Source organism: Natrix helvetica (genome assembly GCF_964273705.1).
Source record: "Natrix helvetica genome assembly, chromosome: 1".
In the NCBI taxonomy this organism is placed as follows: Eukaryota; Metazoa; Chordata; class Lepidosauria; order Squamata; family Natricidae; genus Natrix; species Natrix helvetica.
The window spans coordinates 195,171,363-195,183,669 of record NC_138548.1 but is presented as its reverse complement, the minus strand read 5'-3'; positions in this window follow the sequence as shown (position 1 = coordinate 195,183,669).

The window sequence follows — 12,307 nt, the reverse complement described above, 5'->3', positions numbered from 1 at the left end:
GTGCGAGTGCGCAATAGCACACATGTGGGCTGGCACCCATAATGCAAAGCAAGCCCCCCACATTTGCATGCACACACAACCCTCCCCATGCTCTCCCCCATGTGCATCACACTGCTTGCCTCCAAGAAGAGCTCGGTATTTCCTCCGGGAGCCAGGGGAGGCAGTTTTTGCCCTCTCCAGGCTCCAGGAAAACCTCTGGAGCCTGGGGGGGGGGGGGAAACATGGCCCAATTGGGCATACCAGAAGTTCAGAAACAATCAATTTCTGGCTTCTGGAAGGCCTCCGGGGGGGCTAGGGGAGGTTGTTTTTGCCTCCAGAAACGGATTGTTTCTAAACTTCTGGTAGGCCTGTTTGGCCCATTTTTCACCAATCCCAGGCTTTCCTGAAGTCTGGGAAGAGTGAAAACAGCCTCCCCCAGCCCTCTGGAAGGTCAAAAATCAGCTGGCTGGCACATGCATAGGTTCGCCATCACAGTCCTAAATTCCACTTTTCCCTCCATAAACTGTCTCTTATTGCTTCTTCCAGTGTAACCAATCTAGTTCAGGCAAGATGTTTTCCTAATGGTTAGTCCAAGCATAGTTTGGAGCCTCCTCCTCCTTCCAGCTGGGTGACCTTGAGGCAGTGTCTTGAAGAGATACAGTACTTACTTTCATTTCCTGAAGCATTCCCCCTTTATTCCACTCTCCCCACAGTTCATGGCAGTCTGTCACTACATAGTGAAGCACAAGCAAGCTTAAGGTGGCAACTGCCACTGATCTCACATCCTCTCCTAGTCCCACTGTGTGGCCACAAATGATTTACCCAGGACACTTATCCTTGGCCAATTCTTGGCATGGACAACTGTCCACAACCCAATCTGCAGGTGGGCCTCTGCCTTCCCATTGAACCGCAGCACATTCAGGCACCTGGGAGGTGAGGTACAGAGCAATGTAGGTTTGTAGATCCCCTGACCAGCCCATGTGTTTCAGGGCTCATGCAAAGTGCTCTAATGGGGATGGGGGACCAATATGCATAGCAGGGCAGTGGACATAACTCAAATAAAATATATTTTGTTGTTAAACAACGCTTGGGCAGTAAAGCCACAGAAGCCTGTGTATCCTATCATTTTTGCATGCTGCTTGACAAGGGCTCTCCCTGGTCTCTGGAACTCCACTCAGCTGCAGGGTCTACAACAGTCCTTCCTTCCTTCCTTCCTTTTTTTGAATTCAGCTCAGAATCTGCTAATTCCAATGAAACCATGAACATAAGGCTACTGATAATCAGTTTTTATTTTCTGCAGAAAGCAAAAAGACTTGACGGCATTTTTGTCTCCCACCTTAACAGAACAGGCAGAGAGAGAAAACAGGCATGCACATCACCATGTAAAAAAACCTTTTTGTCAAACTTCTTATAGTCTTATACAGCTTGCACAGATCATCACAGTGTTAGAAACATTATTTCATGTTATGCAATCCTCATAATTTTTCTCAGCGCTCTGAAAACAATCGACCTTAGACGGAGAAAGAAATACATTTTCTGGCATATAAAGCAGAGCTTTGTTAGGGAATGCTATTGCTGAGAACACACATTTTAAGCTATAAGCAAGGTGTTATTGGCAGAATGCACCTTTTTGCATTGCACAAGTTACTTTAGCTACTTGGCAATTCGCCTAGAGGTTTTATCTATGCAGTTGGCAGGTTAGGTTACAATGGAGCTTCTCCCAACAGCAATTTAACAAACGCTGAATTTGGTTACACTCTGTGTATGCTCTAATCCTTCAGGGATCCTTTCATTGCTCCCTTTTTTAAGGCAATAGGATGCTTTCTATTGCTTGACCAATGGTGAATATTGCTTGGGTACTGGTGTCAAAGTAAGAACTTTGGCAGGCTTGTCCTGTCTTCCCAAAGCCACAACTGTTATTCCAGAAATTGTGCTAGTAACCACTGATCTTATTACAGGTATCACACAAAGTAATATCATCAATCCTCGAAAAGCCAGAGCTATGAGGAATAAAATTCTCTTCCAAACTCCAAACATTTCCTCAAACCATCTGGAGGTGTCTAAGATTCCATCCCAGGTTTGAACAGGAATGTGGGCAAGCTTCCTCATATGGTCTGTGATTTCTTCAATTGCTTTTCCGTTATCATCTATCTGGATATAGCAATTGGTTAGATTACATTTTCCACAGACTCCTCCTTCTTCTAGAAGGTAATCTAGAGCCAATCTATTTTGGTAAATAGCAAAATACTCATTTGAGTATTAATTTTAGCCAGAAAATTAAGGGTTACAAGCATCAAAACAAATAGTCATTTCTGGGCTTTGTGCAAGTATAGTGTGGTTATAAGCCAACTGTTGGGTATAATGATCATTTCCTCCCACAAATGCATACACCTAACCCCTTTTGCTGAATCTTACTCCCTGTGGAGTGTGACAAACCACTTGGCTGCCTTTGGAACAGGTGGCATATTGTATCTGGTCATGTGTGCAGGTGGATTTTATTCCCTGACAGGTGTAATCTAAGTAGTAAACCAGAGTTTTAGTGATTTTAGCTCCTGTACGAGTGGTTTTTATATGTTCTTGATAGGATGAGTTGTTATCTGCCTCAAGAGTGAGGGAAAGTTTCAGATTCAGAATCATCAGAATATTTTTCAGGTGGAAAAAGCTGGAGCCATAGTTCATAGTCATCGCTGTCTTATTCCTCATCTGATGGCAAGACGTCGTGAGAAATAGAATCCTCAATATCAAATAGAGTTGGCAATGCCTCTTGTGGAAAAAGGAATAACACAAGCCAGAGGAGGCAGTGGACACATAAAATAGTCAAGCACTTAGGTCTAATAGGAGAGGGTAGTGACTCTAATCACACACAGCTTTCTTCTTGAAATGCAACAATCTTCATCAGGCAGCAATATAATCCAAAGCGAAAAGCATATTGCTATAAAAGTGAACAGCAAGTAATCAGGACTCCAGGTCATCAAAAATGTCTTCAGGTGAATCTGGGTTTCATTGAAAACATAGCATCAGATGGGCCGATATTCCCACTGGGGTGGTGAAATCTTCTTTATTCTGGAAATGTGGACCCAAGCTTTGATACCTTCAACTTTAGCTGCTGTGGGTGTGCTGAGAAGAACCTGCCAAGGGTTGGATCACTTGGCACTGGTTGCATTCGGAAAGAGTTCCTTCACTCGAGCCCACTCTCCAGGTTGGACACAAAGTGGTGCTGTTGTTACTGGCGGCAAGGCATCTTGCATCTGTTGAGAAATATGAGACAGAACCTGGGCCAGTTTCTGCAAATATTATGTTATATTTGTCTCTCCTTCATCCCTTGATATTGACTGAGATGAGAAAGGTCTACCATATAGCATCTCAAAGAGTGACAGTTTCCAGTGTCCTCGAGGTAATGCCCTGATTCTGGTTAAAGCAATGGGCAAGATCTGTGGCCAAGATAAATGAGTCTCCTGACATAACGGCTAATTGGGTCTTTAATGTTCAATTAAAATGTTCTGGGAAAGCCAAAGCTTGGGCTTTGTAGGCTGAATTAAGTTTCCAATTAATCCCTAAGTATTTGCTCACTCCCTAGAAAAGATTCTATACTTTTTGATACTCCAAATCCAGGGATGATTATTTCTATCATGATCTTGACAACTTCTTTAGCTGTTTGGGTGGCTGTGGGAATGGCCTCTGGCGATCTGGTGAACATATAGACTAAAACCAAAAGGTTGTTCTTTGCTCCTTTCTGAGGCATTTCTGTGAAATCAACTTGCTATGCTTCTCCTAGATAGCAGGATGTTCTAATATGTCCTTGTGGGATTTTGACTCCTCCTATGGGGTTATTCTTCTGACATATCTCACACTGATCTATTACTACCTTGCACAACCTTCTTACATTCTCAATCTATCTCCATTCTAACCATCTCTTCATTACCCTTGGACCTGCATGAGTGGCCTGGTGGACACGTCTCATTATTGGCCAAGTCAGCTGTCTAGGCAGTAGTTGTACTTTATCCTTTATTATCCATCAGCCATCTTTCATAAGGAATGAACCATCTGTCCAGAGTGCCAGATTTCCATCCATCAACGGCTCAGTCTTTAGATCGCAGCTGGAACCTGTGATGCACTCTAACATATCTAAACAATAATGAGGTGTGTCCTCTTTGGGCCATTGTAAAAGAGCAACAGGGTTTAAAAGTTGGCATGTGGATAATTGAACATTTTCTTGCTCCACTATAGTACTCACATATTGGGAAATCCTATTGGATATTGCTCAAGCAGGAAGCTTTTGTTCTAACAGAGCCTGAACTGCATGGGGTGTGAAAACATGGAGAGGGGCTCCATGAATAATTTTCTGTGATTCTGCAATCAGGACAGCTGTAGCTGCAACTGCTTTTAAGCATGCAGGGCATCCTTTAACAACATTATCCAGGCCTTTTGACAAGTAGGCCACTGGGACCCGTTCTGGACTCACATTTTGTAGCAAGACTCCCACAGCACAGCCTTTTGTTCTATGAGGTACAAGTCAAATCCTTGGGACTGATCTGGCACAGCCAAACAAGTTGCTCTCACTAGACTTTCCCTTAAGATCTTCCAGGCTTGAGTATGTTCCCCTGTCCATTCCCATATCCTTTTGGGTCAGTTGGTACAATGGTTTGGCTATTACAGAATAGAGGGGGATCCAAAGTCTGGCATATCCTGCAATACCCAAGAAGGACCTAAGTTGTTTCACATTGGTTGGCATTGGTAGGGCCATCAGTGCTTGGAGTCTACTTTCATGTAAGCGTTGAGTTCCTTTGTCTAGCACTTAACCTAAATAGTTTACAGTTTGCTTAGTCCATTGGATTTTCTTTTGGAACACTGTGTATCCATTTTCAGCAAGATGATTCAGTAACTCAATTGATTTTTCTTCCAACTGTTCTTCATTTTCGGCTGCCAATAATAAATCATCTACATATTGTAAAAGCATGGTGGGTGGAGCATCAAAGTCTTTTAAATCTGCAGAAAGGGCAGCAGCAAAGGCTGTAGGGCTGTTTTTATATCCCTGGGGTAATCTAGTCCATGTCAGCTGGCAGCAACGTCTATTATCTGGATCGGACCATTCAAAAGCAAAGTAATCTTGGCACTCTGTGGCCAAGGAGATACAGAAAAAGGCATCTTTTAGGTCTATTATGGTGTACCACACTTGACAGTGTGATAGGGTGGTCAAAAGGGTGTAAGGATTGGCTACTACAGGATGTAAAGCTTGAATCCTGTAATTTGCCTCTCTCAAATCCTGGTCCACTCTCCAAGCCCTGTCTGGTTTTGGGACTGGAAAAATTGGGGCAGACCATGGAGACTGAGAGTCTCTCAGAATGCCAAAATTCAAAAAGGTTTGAATATGTTCTTTTATACCAATGCGAGCCTCCCTTTTTATTGGATACTGCCTTATTGAAACGGAGGCTGCATCATGTTTCAGTTTTGCCAAATGGGGGGGCAGCAAGTTTAGCATATCCAGGCGTTCCCTGGTACCACACGGAAGGGTTAATGCGAGAGTCTGAAGGTGACTTAAAGTTCTGCAGACTCAGAAAACACAAATATGCTTATTCAGGGGAAAATTTTAGCTGTACTCCCTCTGGAGAGCACTTAAGAGTTGCTCCAAGTTTTCCTAATAGATCCCTTCCTAACAGGTTAATAGGGCATTGAGGCAGAATGAGAAACGAATGGCTTACACAGGGACATTGGATTCCTTTGACTTCCAAGCATCCATTTTGTTTGGCAATTTCCATTCTCCCTGTAAGGCCTACTATGGGGGTACTTTGAGTGGCCAGGCATGGCACAGTAGGGTCATTGAGAACACTGTAGGTTGCCTGTAGGATCCCCCCCCTCCACACCGGCTCTCTCAATAGCCCTCCAGATGATTTTCACACACACACAGAGAGACAGAGAAAGAAGAATGGGGAGAGGGGGGGGGAGATGGAGAGAGGGAGAAAGAGAGGGGGGGTGGAGGGATGGAGAGAGAGAGAGCGAGCGAGCTGCAGTGGTCTAAAGGTGGAGCTCTTGCCTCACAATCAGGAGGTTGTGAGTTTGATCCTAGGTAGAGGCAGATACAGGTTCTCCTGCTTGGGCAGGGGGTTGGACTAGATGACCTGCAAGATCCCTTCCATCTCTGTTAATCTGTTAAATCTGAGTTGCAGGCAAACAAACTTCGGCACCCCGTAAGAAAGATTTTTCTCATTTGTCATGGTCCCGGCATCAACCACCTCTCCCCCCCACCCCATGTCTTTACTGCCCAAGCATTATTTTACAACAAAATATTATTGTATTTTATTTGGGTTACATTCACGTGGCCCATGAGCATTGCTCCACCATGCAAATTGCTCCCCCTGACCCCCTCTGGAGCACTTTCCATGACCCTTGAAACATGTGGGCCAGTTGGGGGCTTTGCATGCAGAGCTGCCATTCTGTCGCCCTCTTCCCAGGCACCCAAGGCTGCCCAATGGGAAGGTAGGAGCCCCTCCCTCAGCATGCAAATTGGTTGGTGCTTCCAATTCCTGTGTTTTGATCTTGACATGAGTATCGTCCAGATACCTATACCAGTGAGTGGGTGGAATTCCTATACCAGTAAGTGGGTGGTATAGGTATGTGGACAATACATGCGCACACATTTTCGGTGAATCAATGGTGGCATTATTTGAATCCCACCACTGAGTGAAAGCAATTAACTAATGGAACAGCTTGCCTCAAGGAGTTGTAGGTACAGCGTTGCTACAATTTCCAAGGAAGGATTCCTGCCTTGGGCAGATATTGGATTGGAAGACCTCCAAAAAGCCTTCCAGCCCTATGATTTTATGATTCTAATGGTTCTATGATTGTGAACTCAGCTATTGTATAACAGTCTCCTGTTAATCATACGGTGTCTTAGTATGACATATGAACCATACTTCTTTTCTGTTTTTATTTTATGTAGATGTGGCTATATACATGCTTCTGAGGCTTTCTGGTAGGAAATGGGAGGAGAATGAAGAAAAAAATTCTTCATCCTCCTTCAGCAAGTGCACAAATGCAAGCCTCGTCCATCTAATCTCTACAGCACTGCCATTCTTTTACACTTCAGCAATATGTGATCATTACTGGGATGATCATTGAGCTTTAATTGGGGTTAATTGTGTTCGGCAACTGCTGCAAAAGTTTTAGTGGTTAATCACAATACTTAATAACTTCACCAGTCTTTGGTCTTTATCAATTAAACACTTGCCTAAATACTATCAGTCCCTGCCCACTTCCTTCAGACCTGTGTGTTTTTCCTTCTCTAATATTGATTGGGCTAGGATAATAATAATTAATAATTTATTAAATTTCTAGACCGCCCCCTCTCCCCGGAGGGACTCGGGGCGGTGTACAGGAATAAATTTAAAACATACATACAATCATACACATAGGTAAAAATCAAATTAAACAACCCCTGTACAATTTATAATTTTTTTTAAAAAAAAAACAGACCCTAAAACCAGTCCTAAAAATTTTAAAAAAATAGAACTGAGGTGGGATAGGTGGAATTAGGCCAAGCCGGCTAGCTGGAATAGGTGGGTTTTAAGTTTCTGACGGAGGGAGCGGAGATCCATAGTCATTCTAATGTCGGGGAAAAGCTCATTCCTGAAAAGCTCATCACAGAGAAGGCCCTTCCCCTAGGCGTTGCCCGCTGGCACCCGGAGGAGTCCCTCTCTGTGTGAGCGAATCGGCCGAAGGGATGTATGGGACAGGATACGATCCCGCAAATAACTAGGTCCTGTGCCATGGAGCGCCTTAAAAATGATGGTCAACACCTTGAAGCGCACCCGAAAAGCCACAGGCAGCCAGTGTAGCCCGCGCAGGGGAGGTGTTACGTGGGAATAGCTAGAGACTCCCGAGACTGCCTGCGCGGCCGCATTCTGAACCAGCTGCAGCCTTCGGGTGCATCTCAAGGGGAGCCCCATGTGGAGAGCGTTACAGTAGTCTAGCCGGGACGTCACAAGCGCATGAGTGACTGTGCGAAGGGCGCTCCGGTCCAATAGGGGATGCAATTGGCACACCAGGCGAACCTGGTGTACAAATGTACAAATAACATGCTGTTCTCATCATAGACCTGTTAAAGACTACTCTAGATCCGGGCCTGTAAATTATTAAAATTATCTATTAATTAATGTGTAATGATTAGTTTTTTTAAAAAATAAATTTAACATAAAACTTAAATACAGTTAAACAATCAAATAGATTTTAACATTCGGAAACCACCGTACCTTGGACACTTCTAGAATAGCATTTTGCACCACTTTGGCTTCACACCTGATTGATTGAATTATGACATCTGTTTGGGGAAAGTGTTTCAATTTATTTGAAAATAAAATGTTTTCATTTATTGGAGATCATCACAAAACTGCTATTTTCTTTGAATTGCTAGTGTTCTACAGACTTTAGGGATAGTCTATTTTCCCACTGGTGGGAACTTTTGCTTCATCCTGCTTCTTGGTTTCAAACCCAGAGTTTCAGGATTCTGTTTCTTGAGCTTAATTCCTTCCTTTTTTATACTTTGCTTTCATAGTCCAGTCACCACAATAGCATGCAACTATGGCAGCAGCTATTGGAAAAATTACTGTGTTATAAAACTGCCTAGATTTCAGCTTGTAAGTGTATATATGGACATAGACAGTTTTCCAGAAAGATAAAAAGGGTTAATTTTCCTCTGCACTAAAGGAGATTTACAGGCATTTTAAAAAGCCCACAGAAGGCTTATTAAATGGAACAGAGAAATCTATTCATTTGTACAATGATCAAAGGGTATCACTCTTTAGTACACAGCAGTCCCATTTGATGAGACTAAGGACAACTTTTAGTAGTGTTAGAAGGAAGTAGCTGGGTAAAACCTGTGAAGCAGTGACGTGCAGTCAGCGGAGGCAGGGGAGGCACAGCCTCACCATTGTCATCATGAAAAGGAAAAAAAATGTAAACGGGAAAAGGCGAGTGCTGAGGTGAGGCTAGCTAGCTGCTGCCTCACCGTGAATGACTGCCTGTTTAAAAAAGCTTCTAAAAAAGCGTCCTCTACTATGAGGCAGGAGAACTGCATGCCTCATCTAGTCTGACTTTTTAGGTGTTTTAAGATCGCTTGAGCAGAGTTAAGTGAGGGTTAAAAGCCTAAAAAATCCTGAGGTAGGTGAGGCACGCAGTTCTCGTGCCTCATAGTAGAGGGCGCTTTTTTTAGAGGCTTCAACTCTGTCATTCTGTTTAAAGCTGCAGCTTCACGCCTGCTCTTCCTCCTCTCTTCCTCCGTTTCTTTTTTTTAATAAAATTTTTATTTTTATTTTTTTGTTTTCAAAACAAACACAACACATAAAATCTTTTTTTTGCATGCTGTAGAAAATGTATCAGTTGATTACAAAGGGCTTTTGTGCATCTCTTCCACAGTCATCAAGCATAATTCATATTAACTCAAGTGTTTTAACTCAGATATTTATACATGTTACCATCATCATACCTCCATTTACATTTGACTATAATTGTTTAAACGTCCTTCCTCATAAAATATTCCAAAATTTAATACATAACCACATACTAGCATTTCATTTACTATTTCTAAAATCCTCCAATAACTCTGAATCTTTATATCCTATTCTAGCTAAACATCCATAATATTCAATAACAAAATTTTCTAATCCTTCTTTCCAAATCATTATTTGCAATTTACATTCAATTTCCTTATGTTGTACCCATGCCTATATATACCTTGTTATCATTATCCCTCCTTTATTTAACTATATCGTATATTATTACATTTCCCCCCTAATATTCAAAACTTAACTATATCTAACTTAGTTCTTTTTATTTATTTATTAATTTATTAATCTTTATATATAATCCAAGATGGTTTCTAATCTTCCTTTCATGGGTACCATTCAATATTCATATCCCATTATTACTTATCATGACACTACACATAGTATACATTATCATTATCAATTATTTCTTTAACTATATCTATTATCACTAAATTTCACTAAGTTTAGCTAGTTTTAAGTTATATTCTTCCATCTATCAACCTGTATCTTTCCAATAACGAGGCAATCTCATATCTTCTGCTGTTTGTGGTATCAGTCCTCTTCTCTTTAATCAACTTTGTATGGACTCCTCTTAGCAGCTCTTTACTTATACGGTCTCTCTTGCAATTTCCATGCCCTTCTTCTGTTTCCTCAATCAACTTATCTATAATTGTCAGTGGTGTTATCAAAACTATTGCTGAAAAGATTTCTCTCTTTAGGTCCATAAATTCTTTTATTTTTTCTTCATCTGTATTTTGCCATCTGGAGTAAGTTTCCCCTCCATTTAATTCCTCTTTCAATATTCCACTCTTTCCATTTTCAGAGACGAACCCATCATCATAAGTATCAGCAGCTTTAATTTCTTTATAATCATTTTCCTCTTCATTTTTTTGAATTTTAACTGCCACTTTCTCCATTTGATGAACATCTTCAACTTCCCCGTCATGTTTTGCTGTTAAATGGATTAAATCATCCAACTTCTTCTCAATCGTCTCGTGTGTATTTGATAGCTTCTGTATTTCTGAAAATATCTTTTGCAGACTTAAAGCCTCTTTCTCCTGCTGTGATAGCACCATTGTTTTCAACTATGCAAACACTGTTATTCTAATTTAGTAGCTTTTAATCACCTCTCTCTGGTTAGAAATACCTCAAAGGAACATCTGTTTCTTCTTATCTCTCTCTGTAAACAAGCAATAAGTTCTTGAGGTACCAGCCGAGATAGTCCATGAAAAAAAAGTAAAGGTGTTTTGTTTCCAATACACAAAGCCTTTTAAAAAAGAAAGTGTCTTTTTTGTATTTCAAGTTGAAGAAAAAGTCCAATTCTTAAATGAGTTAAAAAAAAACATCCACAGTAATGACAGATGAGAGTTTTAGACCATAGGTTACAGAGAGTAATGAAAAAAAGGAAAATAGAAGAAGAATGCTTACTCCATTCGTTTTAAAGGTGTTACATAAATTCCGTCCGTGAAGATAGAATTGAGAAAGAAAAAAGATAACCCCGTATCAAAAACCATTCCAAATTTAATTCTGCCGCTTATTTCTTCTGTTCTCCAGTTTAAATTTATTTTAAGTTTTTTATAGGCAGTCACTCTTAACAATAAAATTTCCTCACCAGCTGGAAGCACTTTCTCTTTCCATATCCTCCCGTTTTGGAGCCGCCCCGACTTCGTCAGCCAAATGGCTGGATTTTTGTCACTGGCTTGAAGACTTTCTCTTGGATCAATCAGGGACTTTGCGATGTCCCTGAGATCAGCAAGACGTATTCTTCCTGTTCACCGTCTCTGTGGGACGATTTAGGTCCATTTGGACCCCCCCCAGTGGCAAAAGTGTCAACTGTGACCTCAGAGCATTGAGATCGCATGCTGTATCGTCGCGACTTCAGCCCCGCCTTCTTCTTTCTCCGTTTCTGATGCCCCCCACCCCCACCCCACGCTCCCTCTTTTCCTTCAAATTTCCTTTTTTTCTTTAATAAATGCAATGCCAGTTGCCATTTGGATTGAGTCTTCTCTGTTGAGTTACCCTTGCATGAATTGCAAAGGGAGGAAGATTGGGGAGGGGGGGAATGCGAGCCTACCAAAGCTTCCAACAAATAGGTGGGTTAGTCAGTGGGGTGTCGGGGGAGAGCCCTAGCGAGCTTTCCCCCTGTGGTCCGGGTAAAGCTGCAAATGATCGATTGGTGGCTGCGGCTCAGATCTGGCGCTTCTTGGTGGGCTGGAAGGTGAAGGGAAAAAAAGTATTTTGCCATGCCGGGAAACGTCATGGCAAAAGAAGCAGCTGGTGAGGTTGCCGGGAGAGATCCCAGGAGGAAAGGTGTGCGTGCAGAGGAGAGGAGAGGAATCTAAGGCGAAAACAGCACGTGGCTCTCCCCGACGAGCTTCCTCGCCCCTCGCTGCTTTTCTCCGGTTGCTGCGTTTTGTTGGAAGTTGCCCCCCCCCTGCTGGAGCGTGGATGCAAATTGGCAATAGTGCTTTTTATTATCCGAGGTGGGCTAATAATAGAATCCAGTCATTTCTCCTGAGCTAAGGCCCACTTATTCCCTTTTAACCACCTGAGGTTCCTTTCGTAACAGGTGGGGATGGCTGCTCCCTCCCCCACAAGCTCCAGGAGGAACATGTTTATTCTTCATTATTTTCTAATTTCTACCCACCCCTACCTGCCATTGAGGGCTTTAAGCACAGTGCTGCTGAGGGATACACTGGGGGAAAGAGTAGGAATTTCTCCTCCCCCCTTGCCTTTCATCTCTCCTCCTCTTCCTCCATTCCGAATTAAATAGTGCCTCACCAGCCATA